This window comes from Nomascus leucogenys, chromosome 18 (genome assembly GCF_006542625.1).
Source record: "Nomascus leucogenys isolate Asia chromosome 18, Asia_NLE_v1, whole genome shotgun sequence".
NCBI lineage: Eukaryota > Metazoa > Chordata > Mammalia > Primates > Hylobatidae > Nomascus > Nomascus leucogenys.
In genome coordinates, this window is record NC_044398.1 from 39326348 (window position 1) to 39342379 (window position 16032).

Consider the following 16032-nt stretch of genomic DNA (forward strand, 5'->3'; position numbering starts at 1 on the left):
CTTCTTGTCTTGGCCCCTGATCCTCTTCCTGTTGTTAAACCTTTGTCACTCTGCCACGAAAAGCATCCAGGCGTCCTTGATGTCGACACTGCGTGCACGCTCAGCCGAGCTCATCGGACGGGCGGTTCTCCCCAGGGCCCGCAGGCAGCTTGTTCCTGGGAGGCGGCTCCTTCTGGACGCAGCTCTTTGTAGGCCCACCAGGCTCAGGGGAGCCAAGGCCTGCCGCGGCCAACAGGCCTGTGGAGAATAAGAGTAAGGTGGGCTCTGCAGGGCAGCTGCCCGGGACCATGAGAGAGGCGTGTCAGTCTGGGCTCCAAGCACAGCCTCTCGGGATTCCCCGGGACCTATGGCTTATAATGCGCTTAAATCCCACGCCTCACCCGAGAGACAGCAAGTCACCGTCATCGCCTAGGGCCCCTGACCCGCTCCCACTCTCGCTGCAGCGGAGGGTGTGTGGGAGAGAGAGGGACGCAGGGAGGGAAAAGCGCGGGGAGGGCGAACATCTTTTCATAAACTTTCCCCCTTCTATATGCCATCTCTGATGGGAGCCTTTTTAGATCTTTTGTCCATTTACTAATTGGGTTGCTTGATTTCTTATTGTTGAGTTGTAAGTGGTTTTTAATGGTCTGGATGCAAGACAGGTGTTTTACAAATATTTTCTCCCTGTCTGTGGCTTGTTTCTCCATTCTCTTAATATTTCCTTTCCCAGAGCAAAAGTTTTTAATTGTAACGAAGTCATACCAATATCTTCTTTCATGGTAGAAATTTGTCTTTTATGTACTTTAGTGTTGTATCTACAAAGTATTTGCCAAACCCAAAGTTACCTAAATATCCCTTTTGTTATTTTACAGAAGTTTTACAACTTTTGGATTTAAATGTAGGTCTAAAATTGAACTCATAAAAGTAGAGAGTAGAATGATGATTACCAGAGGCTGTGTTGCTGGAGAGAAAATGGGAAGCTGTTCACAGGTGCAAAGATTCAGTTAAACAGGAGAAATGCGTTTTGAAATCTATTGCACAGCAGGATGACTATAGTCAATAATAATATACTGTATATTTCAAAATAATAAAAAGTAAATTTCAAATATCTAACCACAAAAAATAAAATTGAGGTGATGGATATGTTAAAAAAAAGTGATACTACTACTTCCTTAAATATTTGATTGAATTCACTAGTGAAGTCATTGGAGCCTGGAATTTTCTTTGTGTGAAGGTTTTTAATTACAAAGTTAATTTCTTTAATGGTTATAGAGCTATTCAGGTTATCTATTTTTTCTTCACTGGGCTTCAGTAATTTTTCTTTTGAAAAATTTTCCCATTTCCTCTGGGTTGTCAAATTTGTTGCCATAAAGCTTCTATAATATCCCCATATTATTTCTTTAATCTCTCCATAGTCTGTAATTTTTATTCCCTCTTTTATTAGTGATGTTGGTAGTTTGTTTTATGACTTTTTATTAGGAGTTTATCAATTTTATTGATCTTTTCAAAGAACTTTTTATCTTATTGACTTTCTTTATTATTCCTTTTTCTATTACATTGTTTTCTGCTATTAACTTGATTTCCTTTCTTCTACTTACATTAGGTTTAATTGGCTCCTCTTTTTCCAGCTTTTTAAAGTAAAGCTTAAATCATTGACCTTGGACTTTTTATATTTTCTAATAAAAATCATTTAAAGTTATAAGTTTGTCTCTAATCATTACATAAATTTTGATATTCTGTGTTATAATTCTTATTTAGGAAAATTATTTTAAAATATCTTTTGTGATTTTCTCTTTGATCCACGTATTATCTAAAAGTATGTTGCTCAATTTCCAAATACTTAGGGATTTTCTAGATATCCTTCTGCTATTAACTTCTATTTTAGTTCCACTGAATTTAGATAACATGTTCTATATTATTGTGGTCCTCTTAAATGTATAAAAACTTGTTTTGGCCGGGCGCGGTGGCTCACGCTTGTAATCCCAGCACTTTGGGAGGCCGAGGCGGGCGGATCACGAGTTCAGGAGATCGAGACCACGGTGAAACCCCGTCTCTACTAAAAATACAAAAAATTAGCTGGGCGTGGTGGCGGGCGCCTGTAGTCCCAGCTACTCGGAGAGGCTGAGGCAGGAGAATGGCGTGAACCCGGGAGGCGGAGCTTGCAGTGAGCCGAGATCGCGCCACTGCACTCCAGCCTGGGCGACAGAGCAAGACTCCGTCTCAAAAAAAACAAAAAACAAACAAACAAAAAACTTGTTTTCTGCCCCAGATATGGTCCATTATAATGAAAGTTTTGTGTTCAGTTGGAAACAATGTGGATTCTATGAATATGGTGAATTGCATTGATTGATTTATCGCACTGTTGATTAAACTGACTTTCCATTCCTAGGATATAGAACACTCCACCTAAAAATCTGTATTTAGGTAGAAGGTTCTATAGGCATCAATTGAATCAAGTTGGTTAGTAGTATTGTTCAAGTGTCCTTCTCCTTTATTCATTTTTTCTACTTGTTCTATAAGTTACTGAGAAACAAGTATGACAATTTGTAAATATAAGTGTAGATTTCTCGGCTTCCCTCTTCAGTTCTGTCCATTTCTTTGTCATATTTTGAAGTTCTATTATTAGGTGAATATATGTTTACAATTTTTCTCTTTCTGATAAATTTATCTTTATGAAATGTTCTCTTTTATTTCTTGTTTTGCACATTTCTTGTTCTGAAGTTTACTTTTTCTGATATTTAACTAGCCCCTCCAACTTTCTTATAATTGATGCTACATGGTATTTTTTTTTCCATCCTCTTGCTTTTAACCTACCTGTGCCTTTAAATTATTGGGGTCTTTAGACAACATAGAGTTGAGTCTTGCCTTATTATACAGTCTAAAAATATTTGTCTTTTTATTGGAATTTTTAGACTAGTTTCATTTCATATAATTATCAGTATAGTTGGGTATAAATCTACCATTTGTCATTTGTTCTCTGTTCATTTCATCTGTTCTTCATCCTTTATTTCTCTCTTCTTGATTTCTTTTAGAGGAATTAAAAATGTTTATGGTTCTATTTTATCTCCACTGTGAGTTCATTAGCTATAACTCTGGCTTCATGTTTAGTGGTTGCATGAGGGTATACAATATGCATCATTAGCTCGTTACAAATATACTATTATAACACTTTATGTACAATGTAAGACCTTATAATCATATACTTCCATTTCCTCCATTCTGTCCATCGTGCTATCATTACATATTTTGCTTTAATATGTTATAAACCACACGGTACGTTGTTATTATTTTTGTTTAAACAATTATCTTTTAAGGAAATGTAAAAATGAGAAAAGCCTTTGTATTTACCCACATACTTACTATTAAGTGTTTTTCATCCTTTGTCCCCTTAGCATCACTTCACATTAGAAACACCTGGTGAGTCTTATTATATTTGTTAGTGTGAGGAAAATAATTGAAAGTATACACAGTTACCCAGCTCCTTGTCTTTTATAAGGGGTTGATTAGGAGTATCCAGTGGTGATATCTTTATTGCTAGATCATGCCATGGACTATTAGTGCTCTCTTTACAATTGGAAATAAACTTATTAGCAACTTTAAATGTAATCAGATTAGAGACCTAATTTTGGAATAGATAGATATTATTATACTTAAATATAATATATACTTATATATAATTTTATACATATGCATAATGTGTGTGTGTGTGTGTGTGTATGTGTGTGTAAGGAATTGGCTCCTATGATTATTGAGGCTGACAAGTCCCAAAATCTGCGGTTAGTAAGCTGGAAACAGCAGAGCCAATGGTGTACTTCCAGTTCAAAGGCTGGCAGGCTCAAGACTCATAAAAAGCTAATACTTCAGTTCAAAAATGGCAGGAAAAAAAAAACCACCTCCCGGCTCAAAGCAGTCAGACAGGATGAAATTCTCTCTTACTTGCAGGAGAGTCAGTCTCTCTGTTCTATTCAGGTCTTCAATAGATTTGATGAAGTCCACCCACATTTCTTAGCCACTGGTATTTAGAAATTGGATTATGTTTTACCTTGCATAGTTTTCTTTGTGCTTATCTTGCTTTCGATCTATTGAGCATCGTGGATGGGTGGTTCTATATGTTTCATCAAATTTGGAGCATTTTTTACAATTATTTCTTCAAATATTTTTTCTCTTCCCTCTTTCCTTTCCTTCTCAGCTTCCAATTACAAGTATGTGATCCATACTTGCATGAGTATTTTCCCACAGGTTACTAAAGATTCATTTAAATTTTCTTTTTAGTCTCTTTTGACTGAATTTCAGTTTCAAAAGTTTCTATTGCAACATTCAACTTCACTGATCTTTTCTTCTTCACATCTAATCTGTTCATTTCATAAAGAAATTTTTTATTTAAGATTTTTATTTTTGGCTGTAGTATTTCCTTTTTAATTTTTCTCCTTCTTTGATGATTACTTTCATGTTTCCTTTAAATTCATGTGTATCTCTGTAATTGGTGTTTTAAATCCTTTGTGTGCTATTTCCAACATCCATCATTCCTGAGTGTGTTTCTATTGACTGGTCTTTCTCCTGGTAGGAGTTGCACTTTTGTGCATCTTTACATGTCTATATTTCTTATATGACACTGAACATTGTTAATTATACCTTACTTAATGCTGGATTTTGTTGTCCTCCCCTAAAGATTGGTAGATATTTTTCTGGCAGCCAACTGAGTTACTTAGAAATTACCCTGACCATTTTGAGGTTTGTTTTGAAGCTTTGACTGAAGGAAAGGGGTTATATTAGACTTTATTTAGGGCATCTTTACTGCTCCTGCCAAGACATGACTGTTCTGGGATCTCAACTGAACGCACTGGATTTTCTACAAGGACGCTCCATTCTGGCTGGTAGGAATGCAGGAGTCCCCCCATGTCCCACATGAGCTCTGAAAGTGCCTGCTCACTGCTTTCCAGTCACTCTTTGCCCAGCCTCCTGGAGTTTCATGATAGACATCCACAACCTAATTTTTATAACAGATCCATGGGGAATCCTGTTGTATTAATCTGTTCTCACAGTGCTATAAAGAATGACCTGAGACTGGGTAATTTATGAGGAAAAGAGGTTTAGTTGACTCAGTTCCACAGGCTGTACAGGAAGCACGATTGGGGAAGCCTCAGAAAACTTAAAATCATGGCAGAAGGGGAAGAGGAAGCAAACACAGCCTTCACATGGTAGAGCAGGAGGGGGAGTGATGATCTCATGAGAACTCACTCACTATCACAAGAACAGCAAGGGGGAAATCTGCCCCCATGATCCAGTCATCTCCCCCCAGGCCCCTCCTCCAACACTAAAGACGACGATTCAACAGGAGATTTGCGTAGGGACATAGAGCCAAGCCATATCAACTGTACAGATTTCTGGATATTTTTCTGTACGTTACTCCCTCCTCTCAAAACTGCTGCATTGGAGATTAAGTTTCCAACGCATAAACTTTGTGGGACACATGCAACCATAGCAATCCCCCTCCAGGGAGATCCTGCAAAGAGGCCTACCACTGATTCCTCATTGCATGGAGATAAGATCTCCCTTATTCTGCAAGGCCATGTGGTTTTTCCTTCTCTTTCTAATCTGAGTGTTCAGGTAAAAGTCCACACCTGTTAACAGGGGCAAGCAGGTGCTAAAAGCTAGTGAAAAAACTAGTGAAGAGGGCCCAACTCACTGAAGAGTAGCATGCCCACCCAAAGGGTCAGCTGTGACCAAGATCCCACAAAGGTAGCCATACACAAATGCAGGCCAGGGCTGCTCGACTTCAGATTCTTCAAAAGAAGCTGCCAGTCACAATTTTTACATGAAATCTCCTGTGTGTTAAAAGTTAGCAACTGTGGGCCAGGCTCGGTGGCTCACACCCGTTATCCCAGCGCTTTGGGAAGCTGAGGAGGGTGGATCACAAGTTCAGGAGTTCAAGACCAACCTGGCCAATATGGTGAAACCCTGTCTCTACTAAAAATACAAAAATTAGCTGGGCTTGGTGGCACATGCCTATAATCTCAGCTACTTGGGAGGCTGAGGCAGGAGATTCGCCTGAACCCAGGAGGCGGAGGTTGCAGTGAGCTGAAGTCACGCCACTGCACTCCAGCCTGGGTGACAAAGGGAGACTCTGTCTCCAAAAAAAAAAAAAAAAAAGTTAGCAACTGTGGAGGACAAACAAAATGCTGACCCTGTCTTCAGACTTCTCCTTGGATGGAAGGGTGGCAGACCCAAAGCCTTTGGCTTAAGAAGTCTCCCCAGGGCCAGGTCCTAACAAAACATGGCTTCTCCCATGATGTCCCCCATGTGTCAATGCTAAACCGACCCTCTGGCTCTGACAATTCAAAGTCAACTCAACAAATGCTTACTAAGCATTTGCTGCCTGACAGGCTCGGGCCTTGATGTTGGGAATAAGACTGGACTGGTCACTCATATCTCTGCCCTCAGAGATGTGACCTCAGAGATTAAACCTCTAGTGTTTACTAGAGGTTAAACACTAGTGAGGAGGCAGATATTAGCCCAACCACCACAAAAAATACATGACTTCAAACTGAGATAAATATTAGGAAGAAACAATTGGAGGAAACTAAAAGAGTTTATTACAGCAGATTTTACCCCTTCTGGCTGTGATATTTGAACTGAATGTTGAAGGATGGATAGCATTCAAATAATTAAAGGGGTTGGATGAGATTGAGAGCAAAGCTTTCCATAAAGTGAGCACAGTATATGCAAAGGCCCTGAGGCAGAGCAGAGTGTAGGCATTCTACAAACTCAAAGGCCAGTGTGGCTGGAGTGCAGGGAGAAAGAGAGAAACTGTACCCAGGTCTTCTGACACCTAAAAAAAATGTGTTAGCCACCTCGTTTTCCCCAGTATAACCAGAAATGCATTGGTAAATGCACTTCCTAGGGGGAGATGGCCCATGTCTGACCCCCCAGCCTCGCGCTCCAGCAGCTCTGCCCAACCGCAGCCTCGCCGTGGCGGGAGGCACCCCTCGGACAGCGCCAAAGAAGCGGCGAAAGAAGAAGGTGCGGGCCAGCCCCGCAGGGCAGCTGCCCAGCCACTTCCACCAGTACCAGCAGCACCGGCCGAGTCTGGAGGGCGGCTGGAGCCCCGCGACCGGCCCTAGAGGAGCGCGGGAGGTCCCTGGCCCGGCCGCCGGCTTGGCCCCGAGTCCTGCAGCCGCGACCCGCACGGAGGGAGCCAGCCCCGACCTTGCGCCGCTACGGCCCGCGGCTCCCGGCCAAACCCCGCTCAAGAAAGAGGTTTTAAAATCAAAGATGGGAAAATCGGAGAAGATTGCCCTTCCCCATGGCCAGCTTGTTCATGGTATACACTTGTATGAGCAACCAAAGATAAACAGACAGAAAAGCGAATATAACTTGCCACTAACCAAGATCACCTCTGCAAAAAGAAATGAAAACAACTTTTGACAAGATTCTGTTTCATCTGACAGAATTCAGAAGCAGGAAAAAAAGCCTTTTAAAAATACCGAGAACATTAAAAATTCGCATTTGAAGAAATCAACATTTCTAACTGAAGTGAGCCAAAAGGAAAATTATGCTGGGGCAAAGTTTAGTGATCCACCTTCTCCTAGTGTTCTTCCAAAGCCTCCTAGTCACTGGATGGGAAGCAGTGTTGAAAATTCCAACCAAAACAGGGAGCTGATGGCAGTACACTTAAAAATGCTCCTGAAAGTTCAAACTTAGATTTCAGATTTCAGTATGTGTGTAAAACATAATTTTTCCCTTATCCCTGGACTCTTGAGAAAATTGGTACAGAAATGGAAATTTGCCTTGTTGCAACATACAGTTGCAAAAGATGAGTTTAAAAAATTACATACAAACAGCTTGTATTATATTTTATATTTTGTAAATACTGTATACCATGTATTATGTGTATATTGTTCATACTTGAGAGGTATTTTATAGTTTTGTTATGAAAGTATGTATTTTGCCCTGCCCACATGCAGGTGTTTTGTACATCTAAAATGGATAAATTTTAAGTGTGTGCTAAGGCACATGGAAGACCGATTTTATTTGCACAAGGTACTGAGATTTTTTTCAAGAAACAGCTGTCAAATCTCAAGGTGAAGATCTAAATGTGAACAGTTTACTAATGCACTACTGAAGTTTAAATCTGCGGCACAATCATGGGGTTTGTTTCTCTAAATTGATTTCTAATCTGAAATTACTGAACAACTCCTATTCCCATTTTTGTTAAACTCAATTTCTGGTTTTGGTATATATCCATTCCAGCTTAATGCCTCTAATTTTAATGACAACAAAATTGGTTGTAATCAAATTTTAAATAATAATTTGGCCCCCCCTTTAAAAAAAAAAAAGAAATTGCCAAACTTCTTTAAAATATAGCTGTAAATTTACTCTCCCACCACGAATATATGAGATTTTCTTTGTTTCATAACCTCTTCAACACTTGCTATATTCAGACCCCAATTTTTTTTCTTAAGAGATGGGTTCTTGCTCTATCACACAGGCTGGAGTGGAGTGGCACAATCACAGCTCACTGCAGCCTTGAACTCCTGGGCTCAAGCTATCCTCCCATGTCGGTCTCCAAGTATTTAGCCATTTTAATTTTACCAGTTCTCTTGGATATGTAATGACATCTCATTGAGGTTTTTATTTTCATTTTTTCTGATGACCAACTATGTTCAGCACATTTTCTTATCCTGATTCCCCAGTTGGCTGTCTTCTTTTATGAACTGACTGTTCAAGTCTTTTGCCCACTTCTAATTGAGTGATGTATCTTCTGCATAACAATTTGCAGGATTTATTTACTTTCCATAGAAATATTTTGTCAGGTCTGTGTATTTCAAATGTGTTATCTCACTGTGACATTTCTATTCATTTTTCATTGAGGTAAAAACATAACTTGTGATCTATCCTCTTAGTAAGGTTTTAAATGTACAATATAGTACTGTTAAGTATAGGCGTGATGTTGCACAGAAAATCTTTAGAACTTACGCAACTTACACAACTGAAACTTTATACCTGTTGAACATCAACCCTTCTTCCTCCTTCCCCTAACCATTCTATTCTCTATTTCTATGAGTTTGACTATTTAGAAAGCTCATATACGTGAAATCATGCAGAATTTATCCTTCTGTGACTGGCTTATCACGCTTAGCATGATATCCTCCAGGTTCATCCATGTTCTTGCAGGTGGCAGAATGTCCTTCCTTCTTAAAGCTGAAAATATTCCATTGTATTTGTACACCACATTTTCTTCATTTATGTGCTGATGGACATTTAAGTTTTCAAATTTTGTTGTTTTGTGAGTAATGCTACAAAGAACATGGGTATGCAGGTAACTCTATCACATCCTGATTTCCATTCTTTTGGACATATGCCCAAGAGTAGGATTGCTGGATCATATATTAGTTCTATTTTTAGTTTTTTTGAGGAACCTCCATACTGTAATTCACAGTGGCTGAACCAATTTACATCTCCAGCAAGAGCGTACAAGGGTTCCAGTTTCTCCACATCACTGCCAACATGTGTTATGTCTTGTTTTGTTTCATAATGGCTCTCCTAATGAGTGGTAAGTGATATCATATTTTGGCTTTTATTCGTATCTCTCTGATCATTAGTGATGTTCAACATCTTTTCATCTACCTTTTGGCTATTTGTATGTCTTTGAAGAAAATTTATTCAATCATTTTGCCCCCCTTTTTAAGTTATTTTTTTCTGTCATTGTAGGAGTTCCTTACATATGTAATGAGGTTTTTTTGAATAAATGAATATAAGTTTAATATAGTAAAAACATTAACACAATTTTTATTTTTATGTTTAATACATTTTGTGCTCTAGAAAAAAAATCATTATTTATCTCACCCAAGATCATTATGATGTTCCTCAAAGTATTCTTCTAGAAGCTTTAGCATTCATATTTAGGTCTATGATCCATCTTACATTGAATTTTGTGCATGATATGAGTGAGATATTAAGATTAATGAAAATGCTAATTATAATAGAATCTCAGATTCTAGCCAAAGCTTTTGTATATTGGGATCTCTTGAGATCTAGGTTATTTAAAGGTAATAGATGATCAGTATTAATTAATTTGTTTTCTTTTCCTATCTGGTGGTTCTCAACCTTTGTTCCATATTAGAATCAAGTGGTTTGCTTGCTTGCTTCTTTTTGTCTTTGCTTTTAGTAGCACTGCCTCAATCACACCTTCAAAAATTCTAATTTGATAATCTGGACATCAGGATTTTTGGGGAGAAAGGGACAGGGTCTCACTCTGTCACCTGGGCTAGTGTACAGTGGCATGATCATAGCTCACTGCAGCCTCAAACTCCTGGGCTTCAGGGATCCTTCTGCCTCAGCCTCTCACGTAGCTTGAATTACAGGCGTGAGCCACCATGCCTGGTGACATTGGGATTTTAATGGGTCTCTGGGTGAGTCTAATATAAAGCCAAGTTTAGGAATCATTGACAAGCTCCAAAAGCCTGGAAAAAATGTATACATGAAGATAGAGGCTAGTGTTACTCTCTCCTTGGATGAAAACACCTGACAAGTTTTATTGATTTATTGGGAAACAACATTGGAAGCAGTTTCTCCTCTGCCTCTTTAATCCCTTGGCCAGTGCAATCTTGAGTTAAGCCCAGTCTCACTATTAAGTCTTGTAGGGTGAATACATCTTTACTTCAACTTTTCATCCACTTTATCTTCATCTCGGAGAATTATTGTGAAAAAAAAAGTTCTCAGTGTATAGCTCATATTAAGTAAAATACATATAATACATTGTAATAATTCAGCAAATATTGCTTGTAGTGTTTTACCTACTTTACACTTGTGGAAAGTTTAAGGAAAAATTTTAAATGGTCCTACATTATTTTCATAGAAGAATCACCGTAAAATAAGAACTCTGCAAGTCCACATTTTACTACGTTGCATTATTTGAAAAGAAAACTAATTTTGAAGTGTCTGATGATTTCAAAACACAGTTCACTATTATTTAATTATTGAAAGGAGATGCATGCAAGGATTTGAAATAGAATTTTTAACATTGATTTATATACTTTCCCTAAATGTATTGACATAAAAGTAAATGGTATTTATATATTTGTAAGATGCTATAATTTTAAACTTAAATGTCTATGTAGCTTTTTCTGAAGGAAGCTGTTCTACTATCGTAGAAGCAATTTCGGGGCATTTCTCTTACTTGATTGCCTCTTTTCTTATCCAGATGCTACCCATTTTCAAGATTGCACAAACTCCACTTCTATACAGGAACTCAGCCCACAAGGCTCTCATGTACATCAGTAACATCTATATCTTTATTGTACCACATATGCCTTGCCCTATCAAATGAAATTATATACCACGAAGTCAGGATCATATCTCAACTCTTCTGTAAACTCCACAATGCATAGCATAGTGTTACTCATGGGAAAAATCAAATACTTGTGATTGAAATGGGTTAACATTCTTCTCATGTTAAGGAACATACTTCTTTAATTGTACCTGTTGTTATGCCGGGTGTAAGACTTATTCTTTTCTCCAGAGTTGATATCAATAATTTAAAAATATATAAGAATTGAAGATAAATGGGGAAACAAACAATTTATGAAGGTCAAAACTATGAAGTAAATTTCAGTTCATGGTTATTTGGTAGAAATACTAGGTTGGAGAGTATGGTTCACATTTGAGACCAAATTAAATATTATTTAATAGATTTCTTTCACACTTAGTTGAAGGAAAACATGCAGTAAAAACTTAGCTTGACCAAAAACCTGACTTGCTCTTGCCAAAACTTGTTGTGGAGAGAGAGAGAATGAATAACCTCTACCCTGTGGGAGGGTCTATCCATTCCAAATGACACAAGTAGAGAATCTGATGAATCCGAGCCTAGGAAAGTCAAAAAGGAAGCAGATTGGCATCCAGTCATTGAAGACAATAAACCTGAACACTAAGAAGACATGATTAAATAAATGTCAGGTTCTGAACAATTAAACTGGTTAGTTCTGTTACATTGAAGTAAAGAGAGAATACCTTGGAGTCTAACATAGTTTTCCAAATAAAAAGATAATGAGGCAGAAGATGACAATTTGTTTACTAAATTTTCTAGTTCATATTGAATAGTTTAATTAGAACTTGAAAGCCAAGGTCTCAGGGAACTATTTTTAAAGTGCTTTTCAAAGAGTTCATATTAAAATAATTACTTGATATGTAAATAACAAATAATTAGATATGAGGCTCACAAATGAAATATTTATGTTCATATAATATGGCTAATGTATGGTAACAATAGTATAAAATCTATAGATCTATGGTGGGAGAATTACTAGAAAAGCAATAGTAGGTCTCCCAATCCATGAGCATGGAATGATTTTCCATTTGCTTAGATTATTAGTTTTCAGCATACAATTCTTACACATATTTTGCTGAATTTATTTCCAAGAGTTTATTTGTATAGTATTGTGAATATAATTATTTTCTTAATTTTTTCAAGAGTTAAAGTGTCCTTCTGTGTCTACCAGGCTGGAGTGCAGTAACTTGCAATCATAGCTCACCGCAACCTTGAACTCCTGGGCTCAAGCAATCCTCCTGCCTCAACGTCCTGAGTACCTAGGACTGAGAGGTGAATGCCACCATGCCTGGCTAATTTAAAAAAAATAAATAAATTCGTAGAGAAGAGGATCTGTCTTTGTTGCCCAGGCTGGTTCTGAACTCCTAGCCTCAAGTAAGCCTCCTGACTTGGCCTCCCAAGGCATTGGGATTACAGGCCTGAGCTATTGAGCCCAGCCACTTCCATTTCCTGATGGCTTTATCAATGTATTCTTCATTGTATTGACTATAACTTCCAGTGCAATATTGGATAGAATTAGTGAGAGTAAACATTATAGACATCTTTGGCACGTCGCCAATTTTGAGGGGCAAATATCCAGTCTTTCACCATTAGATATGCTGTAAAATGTAATGTTTTTGGTTGTTGTTGTTGTTGATGTCCTCTATCAGGTTGAAGAATTTCCATTCTATTTTTTTATTAATTCATGTTAGATTCTGTCAAATCCTTTTCCTGCATCATTGAGATAACCATTTCATTTTAGTTCTTTATTTTATAACACAGTATATTACATTACATTTTGTATTTAAAATACAAAAACAATCTTGCATTTCTGGGATTAATTTCACTTAGTCATGGAGTGCAATCATTTTTATATACGGTTGAATTTAGTTTGATAATATTTTACTGGAGATTTTTGTGTATATCTGTGACGTATATTGATCTGTAATTTAATTTTAATTTTAATTTTTTAAATTTCTTTTTCTTTCTTTTTTTATTTTTGCTTTTGAATATAGGCCTTATAACATGAATTGGGAAGTTTCTCTCTTTTTCTATTTTCTGAGTATGTGTATCATTTCTTCATTGAATATGTGAAATAACTTACCAGTGAAGTCATGTGGTCCTGTATATTTCCTTATGAAAGATTTTTAATTGCTAATTCGACATATTTATTCAGATTTTCTATTCATTTTTGTTTCAGCTGTGATAATTTATATGTTTTTAAGACTTTCTACCTTAAATATAAGTTGTATAATTTGTGGTCACAAAGTGTTTCATAGTATTTCCCTTATAATTCATATATTTGGATGGGATGGGGGAGGATTGGTAGTAGTAACCTTTGTTCCTGATTTTGGTTATCAACACATTATCTCTTTTTCTTTCTTTTTTTTTTTTTCTTTTTTGACAGAGTTTCGCTGCTGTCGCCCAGGCTGGAGTGCAATGGCAGGATCTGGGTTCACTGTAACCTCTGCCTCCTGGGTTCACTGTAACCTCTGCCTCAGCCTCCCGAGTAGCAGGGATTACAAGCACCCGCCACCATGCGTGGCTAATTTTTGTATTTTTAGTAGAGATGGGGTTTCACCATGTTGGCCAGGCTAGTCACGAACTCCTGGCCTCAAGTGATTCACCCACCTCAGCCTCCCCAAGTGTTGGGATTACAGGCGTAAGCCACCGTGCCGGGCCTTTTTTATTATTCATCATCTAAATATTTATCAATTTTGTTTATCTTTTCAAAGATTCAAACTTTGGATCTTTAAATTTCTTTATCGTTTTTCGTTATATTTTCTATTTGATTGATTTCTGCTCTAATCTGTATTATTTCTTCGTTTTTCTTGCTTTGTGCTCAGTTTAGTCTTCCTTTTCTAATTTCTAAGGTTGGGAGAATGAATTATTAATTTAAGAACTCTCTTTTTAAAATAACCTTTAAATTTTGATATAGTTGTAGATTTACTTACAGTTATAAGAAATAATATAGAGAGATCTCTTGTAACCTTATCTCAGTTCTCCCAGTGGTAACATCTTGCAAAAGTATAGTACAATATCATAACCAATGTATGGAGATTGATATAGTCAACACACAGAATATTTCCATTACCATGGAATCCCTCATGTTGTTCTTTCCTAGCCACATCTATTTTCCTCTTTTTCACCTCATCTTTAACCCTTGATAACCACTAATCTTTCCTGCATTCTCATAATTTTGTCATTTCAGTAATGTTCTACAAGGGAAATTCTATATCATATAATCTTTTGTGGTTAGATTTATTTACTCAGCATAATTCTCTGAAGATTTATGGAGGTTGTCGTCTATATCAATAACTTGTTTCTTTTTGTTGCTAAGTAGTGGCTCATTGCATGAATGTAATACATTTTGTTTAAACTTATTCACTCCTTCAAAAATGTCTGGATTGTTTCCAGTTTGGGGTTATTAAAAATAAAGCTGTTCTGAATATTTGTGTAAAGTTTTTGAATTAAATTGGTTTGTAAAAATTACTCTGCTGTAAATGCCCAGGAGTGAAATTGCTGCATCATAATGTCATTGCCTGTTAAACTGTTTGTTTGCTTTTTAAAGAAAGTATCAAATTGTTATAAAGGCTTTGTTATTTTACATTCCCATCAACCATGCAGCAGTTATGTAGTTTCTTTGCAGCCTTGCTAGCACTCAGTGTTGTCATTATTTTTTATTGTAACTATTCCATTGGGTATATATTGAAATCCCATTGGGGTTTTAATTTTTCATTCCCTAATGGCTAATGATGTTGACATCTTTTCATGCTCTGATTTTCGGAACATATATTCTTTTCAGTGAAATGTATATTCATGTCTTTTGCCCACTTTCTAATTTGACTTTGTTCACTCCTAAGTTTTGAAAGTTCTTTATATATTTTGCTACTGGTCTTTTTCAGACACATGGCAAGCAAAAGGGGAAGGAAGGAGCACCTTTTTACTGTCAAGTTGAGATAAAGGTCATGGTTCCCCATTAGGCCTCCTTTGCCACACAAAAAGTAAATACTCTGTGTTTTTAAGATAAAGTAATGAATGCCAAGAAAGACTCAAATTTTATTTATGTATTGATCATGAAAATGAACTATGATTTATAATTCTCTTCGATTTTCATTATACATAAAGAAAACAAAATACATCATGCTCAATAATAAGGATTCTGAGTAGAAACTCACCAGTTCACCTTAGCTATATTTTCCCTTTTGGGTTTCTTTTCTTTTACTTTTTTCTCTCTCTCTCCTTTTTCTTTAAAAATTTTGGAGTGTAAACATATACATCATCTTGAGTCCTTATGTGTTGACGGTGTGCAGGGAAGAATGGGAAAGTAACTAAGTGGAGCTCAGAAAGAGCTAACAAATTCATGAAAAAGTGAGATTATTGCTGGTCTTTCTATTTTTTTTTTTTACTTTCTGTTTCCTCATACTCTCCCATACTAACTGAATTATATATATATATATTTGTGTGTGTGTGTGTGTGGTGTGTGTGTGATACGGAGTTTTGCTATTGTTGCCCAGGCTGGCATGATCTTGGCTCACCGCAACCTCCGCCTCCCGAGTTCAAGTGATTCTCCTACCTCAGCCTCCCGAGTAGCTGGGATTACAGGCATGCACCACCACGCCCAGCTAATTTTTTGTATTTTTAGTAGAGACGGGGTTTCTCCGTGGTGGTCAGGCTGGTCACAAACTCCTGACCTCAGGTGGTATGCCCGCCTTGGCCTGTGGAAAGATCATGCAGGAGAAAACCAA

At 37.3% G+C, this 16032-nt stretch overlaps 1 pseudogene; it reads left to right on the forward strand.

Moving 5' to 3' along the window:
- Window positions 1–6867: 6867 nt before the first annotated feature.
- Window positions 6868–7680, forward strand: LOC100584447 (annotated as a pseudogene).
- The last annotated feature ends 8352 nt before the right edge of the window (window positions 7681–16032 follow it).